This window comes from Trachypithecus francoisi, unplaced genomic scaffold (genome assembly GCF_009764315.1).
Source record: "Trachypithecus francoisi isolate TF-2019V2 unplaced genomic scaffold, Tfra_2.0 Lachesis_group18, whole genome shotgun sequence".
NCBI lineage: Eukaryota > Metazoa > Chordata > Mammalia > Primates > Cercopithecidae > Trachypithecus > Trachypithecus francoisi.
This window is the reverse complement of record NW_022681463.1, coordinates 18,423,737-18,440,995: the sequence shown is the minus strand read 5'-3', so window position 1 is coordinate 18,440,995 and position 17,259 is coordinate 18,423,737. Positions and strand designations below refer to the sequence as shown.

The 17,259-nt window shown below is 41.8% G+C and overlaps 1 pseudogene; it reads right to left on the bottom strand.

Moving 5' to 3' along the window:
• Positions 1 to 307: 307 nt before the first annotated feature.
• Positions 308 to 2,785, bottom strand: LOC117063349 (annotated as a pseudogene).
• Between the last annotated feature and the right edge of the window lie 14,474 nt (positions 2,786 to 17,259).

Below are 17,259 nucleotides of genomic sequence, written 5' to 3'. Positions count from 1 at the left end.
GTTTGCATTTTCCTGATAACTAAAGTGTTGAGCACCTTTTCATTTGCGCACTGGCTATTCATATGTCTTCTTTTTTTATATAAAATGGCATCTTCTTTATTTTGCATAGATTAATTTCAGAACAAAATTTCAAAAACCCCACAATACACAACATCCAATCCTGTTGTCAAATTAGGGAGGAAATGGGGCTTGATGCCCTTGTTTCCTGCCTTAGATACAAGGATGGGAGAGAAAAAACACTAGGCACCATCGGAGTGAGGCAGATGGGACAGGGCCACTCAAGGCTGTGGTGGGAGCCCTGAGAACACTACACAGAGCGCACAAGGTTTCCAAGTGTGAACTCCTGATCTATTCTTTGCATGTGAGACACAACCTCATTGCCTTCAAACGGGAGGATCTCATCAGGAACAGTAGCAGTGGGTTCCTCTGCTGTCACTTCATCTTCATTGATACCTAGGCCTAGCTTGATCATGCAGTAGATGTAGTTGGAGTGGGTCTGTGGATCCTCAAGGAATAAGTCAGAAGAGCAGCGTGGTTTCCAACAGCAGCACTACCTGGTCCTTGACAGCCTTGTCATTCTTGTCCGCCTCAGCCTTCTGCCACAGCGTCTCCACAATGGGGTGCTCACGGTGATCACCAGGTGCCCTTTGGCCATCAGGTAACCATCATAGAGGTGTCCCAAAGTGCCTGGGCTTTCACAATCTGCTCCATAATGGCTGTCAAGCCATAGATGCTGGTCACAATGCAGCAGGTGAAGACTCAAGCCTATTGGAAGCTGTCACCTTCTCAACCTTCTTATCCAAGATTATTTTCATGAACTTGCAGAGGTTCTCAAGCTTTACCTTGCACTCTTCCATTTTCTTCTTCTCCTCCTCACCTTCAGGTAGCCCCAGACCCTCCTTGGTAACTGAGACGAGGCCCTTCCCATTAAACTCCTTGAGCTGCTGCATGCAGTACTTATCAGTGGGGTTGGTATTATACACTACCTTAAAGCCCCACTTCTGTACTCACTGCACAAAAGCAGAGCTGGCCACCTGTTCGTTGCTCTCACCAGTGATGTAGTAGGTATATCCTTCATAAAAAAAAGACATGGCCGGGCGCGGTGGCTCAAGCCTATAATCCCAGCACTTTGGGAGGCCGAGACGGGCGGGTCACGAGGTCAGGAGATTGAGAATATCCTGGCTAACATGGTGAAACCCGTCTCTACTAAAAATACAAAAAACTAGCTGGGCGATGTGGCGGGTGCCTATAGTCCCAGCTACTCGGGAGGCTGAGGCAGGAGAATGGCGTGAACCCGGGAGGCGGAGCTTGCAGTGAGCTGAGATCCAGCCACTGCACTCCAGCCTGGGCGGCAGAGCGAGACTCCGTCTCAAAAAAAAAAAAAGACATATTCTGACAGAGATGTCATCCCTTCTCCAGACTGGGAGGTGTGAAAGTGCAGCAGCTCAGACAGGTGTTGCCAGTCAGGGGAGTCCTTGAGGATTCCAAACTTTAGATTTTTAGAGAATACCTCATAGAATTTCTTGTAATTCTCTTTGTCTTCTGCCAACTCAGAGAAGAGCTCAAGGTACTACTTAACAATGTTTTCGTGAATGACTTTCAAGATTTTGCTCTGCTGGAGCATTTCTCAAATGTTCGGGGCAGATCCTCAGAGTCAACTGTACCACGGATAAAGTTGAGATCCTCTGGTATCAGCTCATCACAGCTGTGCACGATGAACACATGAAGGATGTGGAGTTTGATGATGTGTTTATTCTTATTATTCTCAAAGAAGTCAAAAGGAGCCTGACTAGGGATGAATAGCAATGCCCTGAATTCCAACTGACCTTCTATAGAGAAGTGCTTGACTGCCAAGTGGTCTTCCCAGTCATTAGTGTGGCTATTACGGAATTCTCCATACTTCTCCTGGATGATGTAATCATGGTGTCTTGTCCAAATAGGCTTGGTCTTGTTTAGCTCTTCCTGATCAATGTATTTCTCTTTGATCTTCTTGGTTTTCTTTTTCTTATCCTTACCACTGTCATCCTCCTCCTTTGAACCCACATTTTCAGTCTTGGGCTTTTCCTCATTATCTTTATCCTCCTATTATTTCTTGCCTTTCTCTTCCCCTGCCTCATCATCACTGATTTCCTTCTCTCTTTCCTTCCTCAGATAGAGGGTGATGGGTTAGCCTATGAACTGTGAGTGCTTTTTCACTGCATCTTTGACCCATCTCTCTTCTAAGTACTCTGTCTGGTTTTCTTTAAGGTGGAGGATCATTTTGGTACCCCTGCCATGGTCAGCACATACAGTGAAGGAACCCCCACCAGAGGACTCCCAGGCTCACTGTTCATCATCGTTGTACTTTGTGATCACAGCCACTTTCTCTGCCACCACACAGGCAGAATGAAAGCCAACACCAAACTGACAATCATGGAGATGTCTGCACCAGCCTGAAGAGCCTCCATAAATCCTTTAGTATCAGACTTGGTAATGGTTCCCAAAGTATTTATGAAATCAGCTTTGTCATGCCAATGCCTGTGTCCACCAAAGTCAGGGTGCATTCCTGAGGGTTGGGCATGATGTCAATTTTCAGCTCTTTACCACTGTCCAACTTGTAAGTGTCTGCCAGGCCCTCATAGAGAACCATGTGCAAGGCATGAGAAACTTTAGAAATCAACTCTTGAAGGAAAATCTGCTTGTTGGAATAGAAGATATTAATAATAAGAGACCTGAGTTAGGCAATTTCTGTCTGAAAGGCAAAAGTCTCCACCTCCTCCTCTTCATGGTGCACTTCCTCAGGCATTTTGAAAAGAAAAGCCTTACAAGTACTAGAGAGCAAGGTGGGTTGGGACTGTCCCACACGCATGGGGCACCAGGCTGTGCAACAGTGACTTGGAGCCCATATGTCTTCCTTTGAATTGAATTGTCTATTCAAGTCTTTTGTACATTTTTCAAAATGAGGTTATTGTCTTTTTATTATTGAGTTTTAAGAGTTTCCTAACATACTCTGGATAAAAGTCATTTGTCAGATATTTGTGTTACAAATGTGTTGTGTTTTGCTATTTTCTTAATTTTGTCTTTTGATGAGCACGCACTCATACACATACATAGAGTGGAATACTGTAAAGTCTTAAAAACAAGAAAATGCTGTCATTTACAGCAACATGGATGGAACTGGAGGACATTATGCTAAGAGAAATAAACCCGGAACCAAAAGACAAATACTGTATGATCCCATTTGTATGCAGAATCTAAAAAAGTCAATCTGGTAGAAATAGAGTAGAAAGGTGGTTACAAAAGGCTGGGGGAAGGGAGAGAGATGGGGAATGGGAAGATGTTGATCAAAGGATACAAAATTTCAGTTAAACTGGAGGAATAAGTTTTAGTGATCTATTGCACTGCATAGTGGCCACAGTTAATAATGTATTGTATATGTCAAAATTGCTAAAAGAATTGATTTTTAATTTTCTCACCACAAAAAGAAAGATAATTTGGCACTATGGTGTGAAAACCCCAAAAATGATGTGTTGAAAACTTGATTCCCAGTGAAGCAGTGTTACGAGGTGAGGCCTAATGGGAGACATTTAGGTCATGAGGGTTCCACCCTCACAAATGAATTGATGCCTATTGTAAAAGGGCTTGAAGCTGCAAGTTCAGTCTCTTGCTCTCTCTTCTGCCATAAGATAGGCAGCAAGAAGGCCTTTACCAGATGCCAACCCATCAATCTTGAATTTTCCAGCCTCCAGAACCATGAGCCAATACATTTTCATCATAAATTAACCTCCCTCAGGTATTCTGTTACAGCCCCACAAAACAAATTGAGACAGTTGGTGAGGTAATTAGCTTCACTGAATCTTTCTACAATATATACATAGAGCAAAACGTCATGTTATACACAATTATTAATTGTCAAGTAAAATTTCAAAAAAATTTTTAAAGTATGTTGTTCAGTGTCCTAATAATTGGTGAAATTCCCCTTCTCTTTCTGTTATTGATTCATAATTTAATTCTGTTATAGTCATATAATATTTTATATTACTTGACTCTTATGGATCTTATTAAATTTACTTTGAGTTCATTTATAGACTAGCAACAACCTACGTTGGTAAATGTTCTACAGGTGCTAAAAAAATGTCAATTCTGCTGCTAGTGGGTAGAGTTTTTCATAAACATCAATTAGGTCAAGTTTGTTAATTGTGTTCTTCAGGTCTTACATAGCCTTACTGATTTTCTGCATACATTTTCTATCAATTATTGGGAGAAGAATGTGGAAATTCCTGTATGATTTTAGATGTATTTATTTCCCTTTTTATTTATAACAGTTTGCTTCATGTATTTTGAAGGTTTTGTTTTGTTTTGTTTTTGAGATGGAGTCTTGCTCTGTCACCCAGGCTAGAGTGCAGTGGCACGGTCTCGGCTCATTGCAACCTCCGCTTCCCAGGTTCAAGTGACTCTCCTGCCTTAGCCTCCCAGGTATCTGGGTCTATAGGTATGTGCCACCATGTCTGGCTAATTTTTGCATATTTCGTAGAGACAGAGTTTCACCATGTTGGCCAGGCTGGTCTCAAACTCCTGACTTCAAGTGATCTGCCTGCCTCCCAAAGTGCTGGGATTACAGGTATTAGCCACCACACCCACCCTATTTTGAGGTTTTGTTATTAGGTACATAAGATTTTATATTATTGTTGGCAGACAATTGTCCATGGGTTACTTGGATATCTACAGGTTTTCTGAACAAAACCAAGGCATTAACAGTCTGAGCTCTTTCACATTGTGATTATTTTACCTTTTTTGTTGTAAAATAGTTTTGCTGGGTATAAAATTATATGTTTATAATTTTCCTCTTTCAGTAGTTAAAAGATGTTGCTCTCCTGCTTTTCCCTTATATTACTTCTGATGCTGCTGCCATTCTTAGCTTTGTTCCTGTGTATATATATTCTTTCTTCCCTGCTGACTGCTTAAATTTTTCCCACTAAAAATATTATTGTCATATTATATTAGTCCATTTTCATACTGCTATGAAGAAATACCTGGGACTGGGTAATTTATAAAGAAAAAGAAGTTTAATGAAATCACAGTTCCACATGGCTAGGGAGGCCTTAAAATCATGATGGAAGGTGAATGAAGAACAAAGGCACATCTTACATGGCAGCAGGCAAGAGAGCTTGTGCAGGGGAGCTGCCCTTTATAAAAGCATCAGATCTTGTGAGACTTAGTCACCATCACAAGAAGAGCACAGGAAAAACCCACCCCCATGATCCAATTACCTCCCACTGGATCCCTCCCATGACATGTAGAGATTATGAGAGCTACAATTCAAGATGAGATTTGGGTGGGGACACAGCCAAACCATATCATTCTATGTCTAGCCCCTCCCAGATCTCATGTCTTCACATTTCAAAACCAATCCTGCCTCCCAAACAGTCCCCCAAAGTCTTAACTCATTTCAGCATTAACTCAAAAGTCCACAGTCCAACGTCTCATCTAAGACAAGGCAAGCCCCTTCCATCTATGAGCCTGTAAAATCAAAAGCAAGTTAATTACTTCCTACAAATAATGGTGGTACAAGAATTGGGTTAATATAACTGTTCCAAATGGGAGAAATTGGCTGAAATAAAGGGGCTACAGTGCCCAGGCAAGTCTGAAATCTGGCAGGGCAGTCAAATCTTAAAGCTTTAAAATGATCTCCTTTGACTCCATGTCTGACATCCAGGTCATGCTGATGCAAGATGTGGGTTCCCACGGTCTTGGACAGCTTCTCCCCTGTGGCTTTGCAGGGTACAACTGTCCTCTCTGCTGCCTTCACAAGCTGGCATTAAGTGTCTGTGGCTTTTCCAGGCACATGGTGCAAGCTGTCAGTGGATCTACCATTCTGGAAGGATGGTGGCCCTCTTCTCACACCTCCAGTCGGCAGTATCCCAGCGGGGATTCTGTGTAGGGGCTCCCACCCCACATTTTCCTTCCACATTGCCCTAGCAGAGATTCTCCATGAGGGATCTGCCCCTGCAGCACACCCTTGCCTGGACATCCAGGCATTTCTGTACATCCTCTGAAATCTAGGCAGAGGTTTCTAAACCTTAATTCTTGACTTCTGTGCACCCACAGTCACAATAACACATGTAAGCTGCCAAGGCCTGGAGTTCGCACCCTCTAAAGCTATGGCCTGAGCTCTACATTGGCCCCCTGTAGCCACAGCTGGGATTCAGGGTACCAAGTCTCAAGACTGCACGAAGCAGCAAAGCCCTGGGCCTGGCCCACAAAACCATTTTTTTTCCTCCTAGGCCTCCAGGCCTGTGATGGAAGGGGCTGCCATGAAGACTTCTGATATGTTCTGGAGACACTTTCCCCATTGTCTTGGCAATTAACATTTGGCTCCTGGTTACTTATGCAAATTTCTGCAGCTAGCTTGAATTTGTCCTCAAAAAATACGTTTTTCTTTTTTGTTGCATCATCAGCCTGCATATTCTCTGAAGGTTTATGCCTGCTTCCTCTTGAACACTTTACCACTTAGAAATTTCTTCTGCCAGATATCCTAAATCATCCCTCTCAAGTTCAAAGTTCTACAGATCTCAAGGACAGGGGCAAAATGCTGCCAGTCTCTTTGTTAAAGCATAACAAGAGTCATCTTTGCTCCAGTTCCCAACGAGTTCCTCATCTTCCTCTGATACCACCTCAACTGGGACTTTATTGTCCATATCACCATCAGCATTTGGGTCAAAGCCATTCAACTAGTCTCTAGGAAGTTCCAAAGTTTCCCACATCTTCCTGTCTTCTTCTGAGCCCGTCAAACTGTTCCAGCCTCTGCCTATTACCCAGTTCCAAAGTCACTTCCACATTTTTGGGTATCTTAACGGCAGTGCCCCATTACTTGGTACCAGTTTATTGTATTAGTCCATTTTCACATTTCTATGAAGAAATACCCAAGACTGGGTAATTTATTTTTTAAAAAGAGGTTTAATGGACTCCAGTTCCACATGGCTAGGGAGGGTAACAATCATGGTGGAAGGCAAAAGAGGAGAAAAGGCACATCTTACATGATGGCAGGCAAGAGAGCATTTGCAGGGGAATTGCCCTTTATAAAATCATCAGATCTTGTGAGACTTACTACCATGAGACCAGCATGGGAAAATAATGCCCCCATGATTCGATTACCTCCCACCCAGTTTTTCCCATGACATGTGGGGATTATGGTGAAGCAGCATCATTCATCTGGGTGATACCTAAGTTTTGTTGACTCTCACCAAGGAAATCAAAGATGTGGACACACAAGGAGTCAAGTTAAGAGCAGAGGTTTAATAGGTGAAAGAAAGAGAGAAGCTCTCTGCACAGAGAGGGATCCCAGAGAAAATGGATTGCTGCTTCCTCAATGAAATATAGAAGGTTTTATAGATGAGCTTGAGGAGGCAGTGTCTGATTTATGTAGGGCACAAAAGATTGGCCAGACCAGGTGTGCCATTTGTGTAGTGCGTGAAGAAGCTGGCCGCCCCACCCTAATCTTTTATTATGCAGATGGGTTCTCTGCTAGTCTGGCACCATGTTGCCTGTTCCTTTGCTGTACACATGGTGACAAAGAAGAGGGAAGATGGAGCTTCCATGTTGAACATAACTGGCTTCCAGGTAACCCTTTTCTTTTCGCACAGCGGCTGGCATTCACCCATGCAAGCTTCCAGCTTGCTTATCTATGTCTGCAGCTCGAGTTTTCAGACTGCTGTTTGTTAGAAACGATTCGGAGGCTGCCTTCTGTTAAAAGAGAAGCCTTGCTGAGGACTGCTTTACCCTCACTATCTGCCTAAGTAATTTCTAGCTCCTGTATCAATGGGAGGTACAATTCAAAATGAGATTTGGGTGGGGACACAGCCAAACCATATCAGATATACCCTGACGTAATTTTCTTCATGTTTCTTTTACTTGGAATTTATTAAGTTTCTTGGAAAATGTTGGGCCATTATTTCTTCAAATATTTATTTTCCTCTTAACCCCTTCTTCTAGAACATCAATTTCTTGTGTTAGGCTAGTAAAAACTGTTCCAAAACTCACAAATACTGTTCTTTTTGGTTTGGGTTGGTTTTTTGTTTTGTTTTGTTTTTGTTTTTGTCTTTTTTTCCTCTGTGTTGGATTTCAGATTATTATTATTGCTGTGTTTTCAAGTTCACTAATCTTTTCCTCTGTAGGTAGAATCTGTTATTAATTCCCTTCATGTATTTTTTGGTCTCAAATATTGTTGTTTTCATCAGTATAACTTCAATTTGGATCTTCTAAATATATATTCCAAAAGTCTGTTTATCATGTGCAAGTTTTCGTCTACCTTTTTGAGCCTATTGTTTATATTTATATCATTCTTTACTAATATTATTGATGTCTGCATTAGTTATCTAGGGCTGCCATAGCAAAGTCCACAAAATGAGCTTAAACAAGATAAATGTATTATCTTACAGTTTGAGAAGCCAGTATGAAACCAAGATGTTGGCAGAGTGGGCTCTTTTTGAGGATTATGAGGGAAGGATCAATTCCAAGCCTCTCTCTTTGGCTTGTAACTGGTAATCTTCTTTCTGTGTCTCTTCACATCATCTTCCCTTATACATAATTTTCTCTGTGTCCAAATGTATCCTTTTTTAAAGGATACCAGTGACATTGGTTTAGGAGCTACCCTAAACCTCATGTTAACTTAGCTAATTACTTTTGCAATTACTCTATTTCCAAATAAGATCCCATTCTGAGTATTGCAATTTAGGACCTCAACATACAAATTTGGTGGGGCGGGGGATACAATTCAATGCATACAATATTATTTCTGCATGGCTTCTGCTGTTTTATTTTTTCTGCTCATTATGGGTTGAATTTCCTATTTTTTGAATGCCTGTTTATTTTTGTTTGGATGTCAGATGCTGTGAAATGTACATTCATTATGGTTTGCTAGAGAATTTTGTATTCTTTTAAATATTTTTGGTCTTTGTTCACAGACACACTTAAATTACTTGGAAACAATTTGATCTTTTTCATGTTTGTTTTCAAGCTGTGTTAGCTGGGTCCAGAACAATTTTTAGTCTGGTTCTTCTTTACCCCATTACTGTGACAGTATCCTTCCGAGGATTGTACTTGATGCTCCACGGGTGAGGAGGCATTTCAACTCTGGCTGGTGCAATCATTGAGGATGATTCTGTCAGATCCTTCCTGCTATTTTTTCTGGGCCTGATGTAGTTTCCTGACATGCATGCACTGATCAGTACAGAGCTGAAAATTCAAAGGGATCTTCCCATGGATGTCTGGAGCCTCTCTGTGTAGTTCTCTCCTCTCCGTTCCTCTTCTCTGTGAGTTCTAGTCACCTTGGGCCCCTAGATTTTGTCTTCTCTACTTGGGTATATCGCTGAGCCTCTTCCTGCATAGTACCCTGTAAATGCCTTTAAGGCACCAAGCTGGGGCAAGTTTGGGGCTCATTTTGTTCCTTGTCCTTGTCTATGCTTCCCATTGTCAAATATCTGAAAGAAAAAAAAAAAAAACAACTCATCTATTTTGTCCATTTTTTTAAGTGGGAACATTAATTTGATCCTCTGTGTCCTTCTGGCTAAAGTAGTCTTCAAATTTGATCTTTTTATTTTCATTTAATGCCTATTTATTGAGCTGCTACTATGTGTCAGGCACTGTTCTAAATGCAGGGAAATGCATCAGTAAACAAGAGCTGATAATAATCCCAAAGAGTGTATAATGTGGGAAACCAAACACTAAGAAACAAATATATAAGTGAACTGTCAGATGGAATTGTGTGCTAAGAAGCAAAAAAAGGCAAAAAAGGCAAACAGAGAGTGCTAATGCTGAGAGAGGATTGTAATTTAAAATAAAGTGGACAGGGAAGATGCTGCAGGAAAGCAATCATTACAGCAAAGACGTGGAGGAGGCAAATTAGCAAGGCATGGAGATGTTTGGGAAAAATGCTTCTGTTTAGGGGAATAGGAATTGCAGAAGCCCTGAGGCAGGAGCATGCCAGGAGTGCTTCAAGAAAAACAAAGAAGCCAGTGTGGCTAGAATTGAGTGACTGAGGAAGGAGGGAGGGGAAGTGAGGTCAGTGGTCATGGCTGGGGATGGAGAGGCTGATCTTGTACGATGTTGAAGGCCATTATAAGCATTTTGGTTTTTATTTTGAATTAAACAGAGGAGTAAAATGCTTTCACTTTTGTTCGGCAGGATCTCCTTAGCTATTATTTTAAGAACAGAAAGTCAAAGTGCAAGGGCAGATGTCAGGAGACCTTGGAATAATCTAGGCAAGAAATTCTGGTGATTGGAGACAAAAGGGGTAGCTGAAGAGGTAGTGAAAACCAGCTAGATTTTGGATCTATTCTGATGGTTGACAGGATTTGCTATTAATAAGTTTTAGGCTTAAGAAATGCCTCCTCCTCCGTTCAATGAAGGTTCAATATTACCTTGTAATACTACAAATAGAAGAACTAGAAGTTCATGCTCTTAATGCTATTTTATTATGCTAGGCCAAACCCTGTGGGAGAGTCTAGAGGCTTCCTTCAGAGACAGTGACAGAAGCAGCTTTTAATGTGCTTCTCCTAGCAGTATAAATCTGCCATTGACTTCATTTTTATTACACACAGATCCCAATAAGTCTGTTTTGTAGTGCTTTTGACTACCTGAAACAGTAGGAAGACTATTTTTTAATCAATGTGCAAATGAAGAGGAGTTTATATTTTCTTCCAAATCTGACCTTGAATATTCTTTACAAACACCTAGGTGGTATTTTGAAACTGTCAACAAAATGAGTTCTTAAAAGTTACCCACGTGGCCGGGCGCGGTGGCTCAAGCCTGTAATCCCAGCACTTTGGGAGGCCGAGATGGGCGGATCATGAGGTCGGGAGATCGAGACCATCCTGGCTAACACGGTAAAACCCCATCTCTACTAAAAATACAAAAACGAGCCGGGCGAGGTGGCGGGCGCCTGTAGTCCCAGCTACTGAGGAGGCTGAGGCAGAAGAATGGCGTAAACCCGGGAGGCGGAGCTTGCAGTGAGCTGAGATCTGGCCACTGCACTCCAGTCCGGGCGACAGAGCGAGACTCCGCCTCAAAAAAAAAAAAAAAGTTACCCACGTATTTAAGCATTTGGGGGCTTTTCTGATTCTTTTTTTAGCTTATCTTTATTTGATCATATTTGTTTGGGGTTTCAAAATGTACCGCCTCCAGTTTTGCTGTTTAACTCAAATACAGCTTGCTTTAATAATATCTCTGAAGGCTTGATCATTTATTCATTTATTTATTCATTTCATTTATTCATTCATTAAACAGACATTTATGGAGGGATGCGGTGGCTCCCGTCTATAATCCCAGCACTTCGGGAGGCTGAGTGGGACTAGAGCCTGCACCCAGGAGTTTAAGACCAGCTCGGGCAACAAAGTGAGACCCTGTCTCTACAAAAAATTTTAAAAATTATCTGCGTGTGGTAGTGCATGCCTGTAGACCCAGCAACTTGGGAGGCTAAGGTGAGGGGATTGCTTGAGCACAGGAGTTCAAAGCTGCAGTGAGCTATGGTGACATTGCGCTCCAGCCTGGGCAACACAGTGTCTCTAAAAACAAAACAAAATAGACATTTATTGAACAACTACTACATATCAGCCTCTGTGCTGTGCAGTGAGAGATAAACTATTTCTTAACTACACATTGCAAATTCCTAGTCCTCAAGGAATATGTTAATACATATAGAGTATATATATAATATACGATGTGATAAAAGTTAGGGAAGTTAATAGTAACCTGCTGGCATAGGAAAATTTAGGAGTACTTTTTATGGCAGTTTTGGGGATATGAGTTTTCCAATTGGAGGGTTGGTAGTACAGGATAGAAGAGTGAAGAATGGACATTCCTGTGACAGCAATGTGCATAAAGGTAGTGGGGTGAGGGAAATCATGATGTACTGGGGACCTGTAAGAGCTTCGGAATGGTTGGAGCTCTCCATTAGACTATGGAGCAGGGCTACTAAGGAGTCAAGCATAGGACAGATTATCAGAAAGGTTGCTCTGACTGCAGTGTGGACAACGCATCATAGGATGGCAAGATCAGAGACAGGGAGACCTGTTAGGAGGCTGCTGCAGTTGTCTGGGAGAAGGATGCTTATAGCCTGAAATAAGCTACTGCCAGGAGGAGAATTAGAGACTTTCAAAAGATAAGAGAGAGTTCAAATAATCAGTGTAATTGGATGTGTTTGTGGGAAAGAAAAAGGTAAACAAAAATCCATGCTTTCTGACTGAGACACAAGGTAAAATAACAGTGCCATTGAGATATTGGGCATAGATGGTGAAATAGATTTTGATGACCTGTGATGAATTCAGTTTGGAACAAGTTGGGTTTAAGCTGTCTGTGGATATCCATCTGAGGATGTCCACTGGTTTTATTCACATAGGTCTGGACCTCAGGAGAGACATCCTAGCTTGAAATATATTTGAGGGTAAGAGCATACAGATAGGCATTAGAGTTTTGAGGGTGGACGACATCACGGAAGAGGAGAGTCTGGAGGATTGAAGATGGGCCTCTGACATTTTAAAGGATTCACAAAGAGGAACCAGCAAAGGAGACTGTGATGTAGCAGCCCGGAGGTAAAAAGAAAATCGTGGTATGAGAATGGAACTGCCCAAGGGGTTCTTGCTGCCTGCTGCACAAATAAAGACCACAACATTGCAGTAAAGAAAGTTTAAATGACATGAGGCCAGCCATGTCACAGGGGAGACAGAGTTAGTACTCAAAGCAATCCCCCTTAAGTCCTGTCTTTTTCAAAGGCAATTTGGGGAAGGGAGTGGGAGTGATCACGTAATGGGTGTTTGCTGCTAACTGGTTGTGTTGGAGATGAAAACATAGGGAGTCAAAGCTGTTCACCTGAATTGCTCCTGGGTGTGACCACAAGGGCAAGGTTGCGGAGTCCACATGGAGCCATCAGGTCCAGGTGGAGCCAGGGATGTCAGACATGCAAAAAAAAAAAAAAATCCTGAAAAGATATCTCAAAAGGCCAATCTACCGTAGTGGTGTTATCTGCAGGAATATCTTGTGACAGGTCCACAAAACTTAGCAGAATCAGGCTCCTCTCTTCCCTGTAGCCTGGTGGCCTTCATTAGCTTTGCGAAGATGGTTGATGGCTGAGTTTTAGAGAAGGGTTATTATCATTTAAACCATAATCTAAATGTCTTCCAAAGTTAACTTGGCCCAAAGGCCCAAGAATAATCAAGGGAAAGGCAAGATGAACATGGTATAGATCAGATCTGTTTTACTGCCACCATTTTCTTATTGTTAAAATTTTTGCAAAGTCTGTTTCAAGGGCAATGCGGAGGTGTGGAATCTGAAACAGGTAAGGACTTCCAGAAGTTGGGATAAGTCAACAGTGTTAAATTGTGATGAAGACTCGGGTAAGAGGAAGCCTGTAGAGCCATTGTATCTAGCAAAAACAAAGTCATCCACCTGTTCTTAATAATAGTAATGTGAATGAAGTAAGGAGCAAGGAGGCCATGTTATAGTGAATTGAGTGAACAGGCTATAAGCAAGTGGAGACAGCTGATGTATACTGCAAAGGAAAAGAGAGCACAGAGCCTAAGCTCACATGGGATGTGAGGCTCATGAAAGCCTCTGTTGTTGCAGAGGTTTCTTGAGGTGGGAAAAAGGTGACCTTGGTTAAGTGCTGATTAGAATGAGTTGTATGAAAGGAACAACTGTAGTTGTTGAGAAGCAAGGAGGTGCCTGATTAAATAGGGTTTCTGCAGTAGCAACAATGGTCAGATGCCAGAACATCTGTGCAGGGAGTAGCCACACCTAAAAGGAAATGTACTTTTGAAAAGATCAGGCATGGGTTAAAGGTGGATACTTATTATGGATTGAACTGTGTCTCCCCCAAATTCACGTATTGAAATCCTAATGCCTACTGCCTCAGAGTGTGACCTTATTTGGAAGTAAGGTCATTGCAGATGTAATTGTTAAGATGAGGTCATACTGAAGTAAGGTAAGTCCCTAATCCAATATGTTTGATATCCTTATAAAAAGAAGAAGACAGACATGGTGGCTCATACTCATAACCCCAGCACTTTGGGAGGCCAATGGGGGGGCAGATCTCTTGAGGACAGGAGTTCAAGACCAGCCTGGCCAACATGGCAAAACCCCATCTCTACTAAAAATACAGGAATTAGCTGGGCATGGTGGTGCATGCCTGTAGTCCCAGCTACTTAGGAGGCTGAAGCAGGAGAATCACTTGAACCCAGGAGGCAGAGGTTGCAGTGAGCTGAGATCATGGCACTGCACTACAGCCTAGGTGACAGGGCGAGACTCTTGTCTCAAAAAATAAAATAAAATAAAACAATATAAAAGGGGAGGCCCGTGTGGTGTCTTATGCTTATAATCCTAGCACTTTGGGATGCCAAAGTAGGTGAATTGCTTGAATCATGAGTTTGAGACCAGCCTGAGCAACATGGCAAAACCCCATCTCTACAACATACTATATATATATGTGTGTATGTATGTGTGTGTGTGTGTGTGTCTCCAGGTGTGGTGGTGCATGCCTGTAGTCCCAGCTACATAGGAAGCTGAGATGGGAGAATCTCTTGAGCCCTGGGGAGGTCGAGGATGCAGTGAGCCATGACTGTACCACAGTACTCCAACCGGAAAAACAGAGCAAGACCTTGTCTCAAAATAAAATTTTTTTTAACAGTAGGGGGAGGGTATTTGGACACTAACATGCACACATAGAGAGAAAGCCATGTGGTGAAGGCAGAGATCAGGAGATGTAACAGAAGGTAAAAAAAAAAAAAGCCAAAGATTGACAGAAAACTACCTAGGAGAGACATGGGACAGATTTTCCAAGACCACCTTCAGAAGGAACCGACTCTTGGTTTGAAACTTTTAGCCTCCAGCACTGTGAGAGGGTAAGTTACTGTTGTCTAAGCCCCCAGTTCGCACTTTGTTATGGCAGCCCTAGTAAACTAACTTGGTGCCAGTGAAATTAAGTTTGCCTGTTGAATGACAGAAAGTCAAGGGAGTACTGACCTGCTGCTTTTACTTTCATTAAGAACTTGGACCCAGTGTTATTTCTGGGGAGTCTTTGAGGAAGGTGGCTTGAGACACTTGGAGATAAGTGGAAAAGACTTGAAATAACCATTCTGAACAATGGAAGATAGCATTCTAAAAGGAACTATAAGAATGTTGGGCGGTATTGAGGGTCCAGTTGAGTTTGGACCTCAGAAATTTACTCTGTGTGTGTGTGTGTGGTGTGTGTGTGTGTGTGTGTGTGTTGGAGGTTTATTTTTATTTTTTTAATTTTTTTATTTTTTATTATTATACTTTAAGTTTTAGGGTACATGTTCATAATGTGCAGGTTTGTTACATATGTATACTTGTGCCATGTTGGTGTGCTGCACCCATCAACTCGTCAGCACCCATCAACTCGTCATTTACATCAGGTATAACTCCCAATGCCATCCCTCCCCCCTCCCCCCTCCCCGTGATAGGCCCCGGTGTGTGATGTTCCCCTTCCCGAGTCCAAGTGATCTCATTGTTCAGTTCCCACCTATGAGTGAGAACATGCGGTGTTTGGTTTTCTGTTCTTGTGATAGTTTGCTAAGAATGATGGTTTCCAGCTGCATCCATGTCCCTACAAAGGATGCAAACTCATCTTTTTTTATGGCTGCATAATATTCCATGGTGTATATGTGCCACATTTTCTTAATCCAGTCTGTCACTGATGGACATTTGGGTTGGTTCCAAGTCTTTCCTATTGTGAATAGTGCCGCAATAAACATACGTGTGCATGTGTCTTTATAGCAGCATGATTTATAATCCTTTGGGTATATACCCAGTAGTGGGATGGCTGGGTCATATGATACATCTAGTTCTAGATCCTTGAGGAATCGCCATACTGTTTTCCATAATGGTTGAACTAGTTTACAATCCCGCCAACAGTGTAAAAGTGTTCCTATTTCTCCACATCCTCTCCAGCACCTGTTGTTTCCTGACTTTAAATGATTGCCATTCTAACTGGTGTGAGATGGTATCTCATTGTGGTTTTGATTTGCATTTCTCTGATGGCCAGTGATGATGAGCATTTTTTCATGTGTCTGTTGGCTGTATGAATGTCTTCTTTTGAGAAATGTCTGTTCATATCCTTTCCCCACTTTTTGATGGGGTTGTTTGTTTTTTTCTTGTAAATTTGTTTGAGTTCTTTGTAGGTTCTGGATATTAGCACTTTGTCAGATGAGAAGATTGCAAAAATTTTCTCCCATTCTGTAGGTTGCCTGTTCACTCTGATGGTAGTTCCTTTTGCTGTGCAGACTCTTTAGTTTAATTAGATCCCATTTGTCAATTTTGGCTTTTGCTGCCGTTGCTTTTGGTGTTTTAGACATGAAGTCCTTGCCCATGCCTATGTCCTGGATGGTACTACCTAGGTTTTCTTCTAGGGTTTTTATGGTACTAGGTCTAACATTTAGTCTCTAATCCATCTTGAATTAATTTTCATATAAGGAGTAAGGAAAGGATCCAGTTTCAGCTTTCTACTTATGGCTAGCCAATTTTCCCAGCACCATTTATTAAATAGGGAATCCTTTCCCCATTTCTTGTTTCTCTCAGGTTTGTCAAAGAACAGATGGCTGTAGATGTGTGGTATTATTTCTGAGGACTCTGTTCTGTTCCATTGGTCTATATCTCTGTTTTGGTACCAGTACCATGCTGTTTTGGTTACTGTAGCCTTGTAGTATAGTTTGAAGTCAGGTAGCGTGACGCCTCCAGCTTTGTCCTTTTGACTTAGGATTGTCTTGGCAATGCGGGCTCCTTTTTGGTTCCATATGAACTTTAAAGCAGTTTTTTCCAATTCTGTGAAGAAAGTCATTGGTAGCTTGATGGGGATGGCATTGAATCTATAAATACCTTGGGCAGTATGGCCATTTTCACGATATTGATTCTTCCTATCCATGAGCATGGTATGTTCTTCCATTTGTTTGTGTCCTCTTTGATTTCACTGAGCAGTGGTTTGTAGTTCTCCTTCGAGAGGTCCTTTACATCCCTTGTAAGTTGGATTCCTAGGTATTTTATTCTCTTTGAACCAATTGTGAATGGAAGTTCATTCCTGATTTGGCTCTCTGTTTGTCTGTTACTGGTGTATAAGAATGCTTGTGATTTTTGCACATTAATTTTGTATCCTGAGACTTTGCTGAAGTTGCTTATCAGCTTAAGGAGCTTTTGGGCTGAGACAATGGGGTTTTCTAAATATACAATCATGTCATCTGCAAACAGGGACAATTTGACTTCTTCTTTTCCTAATTG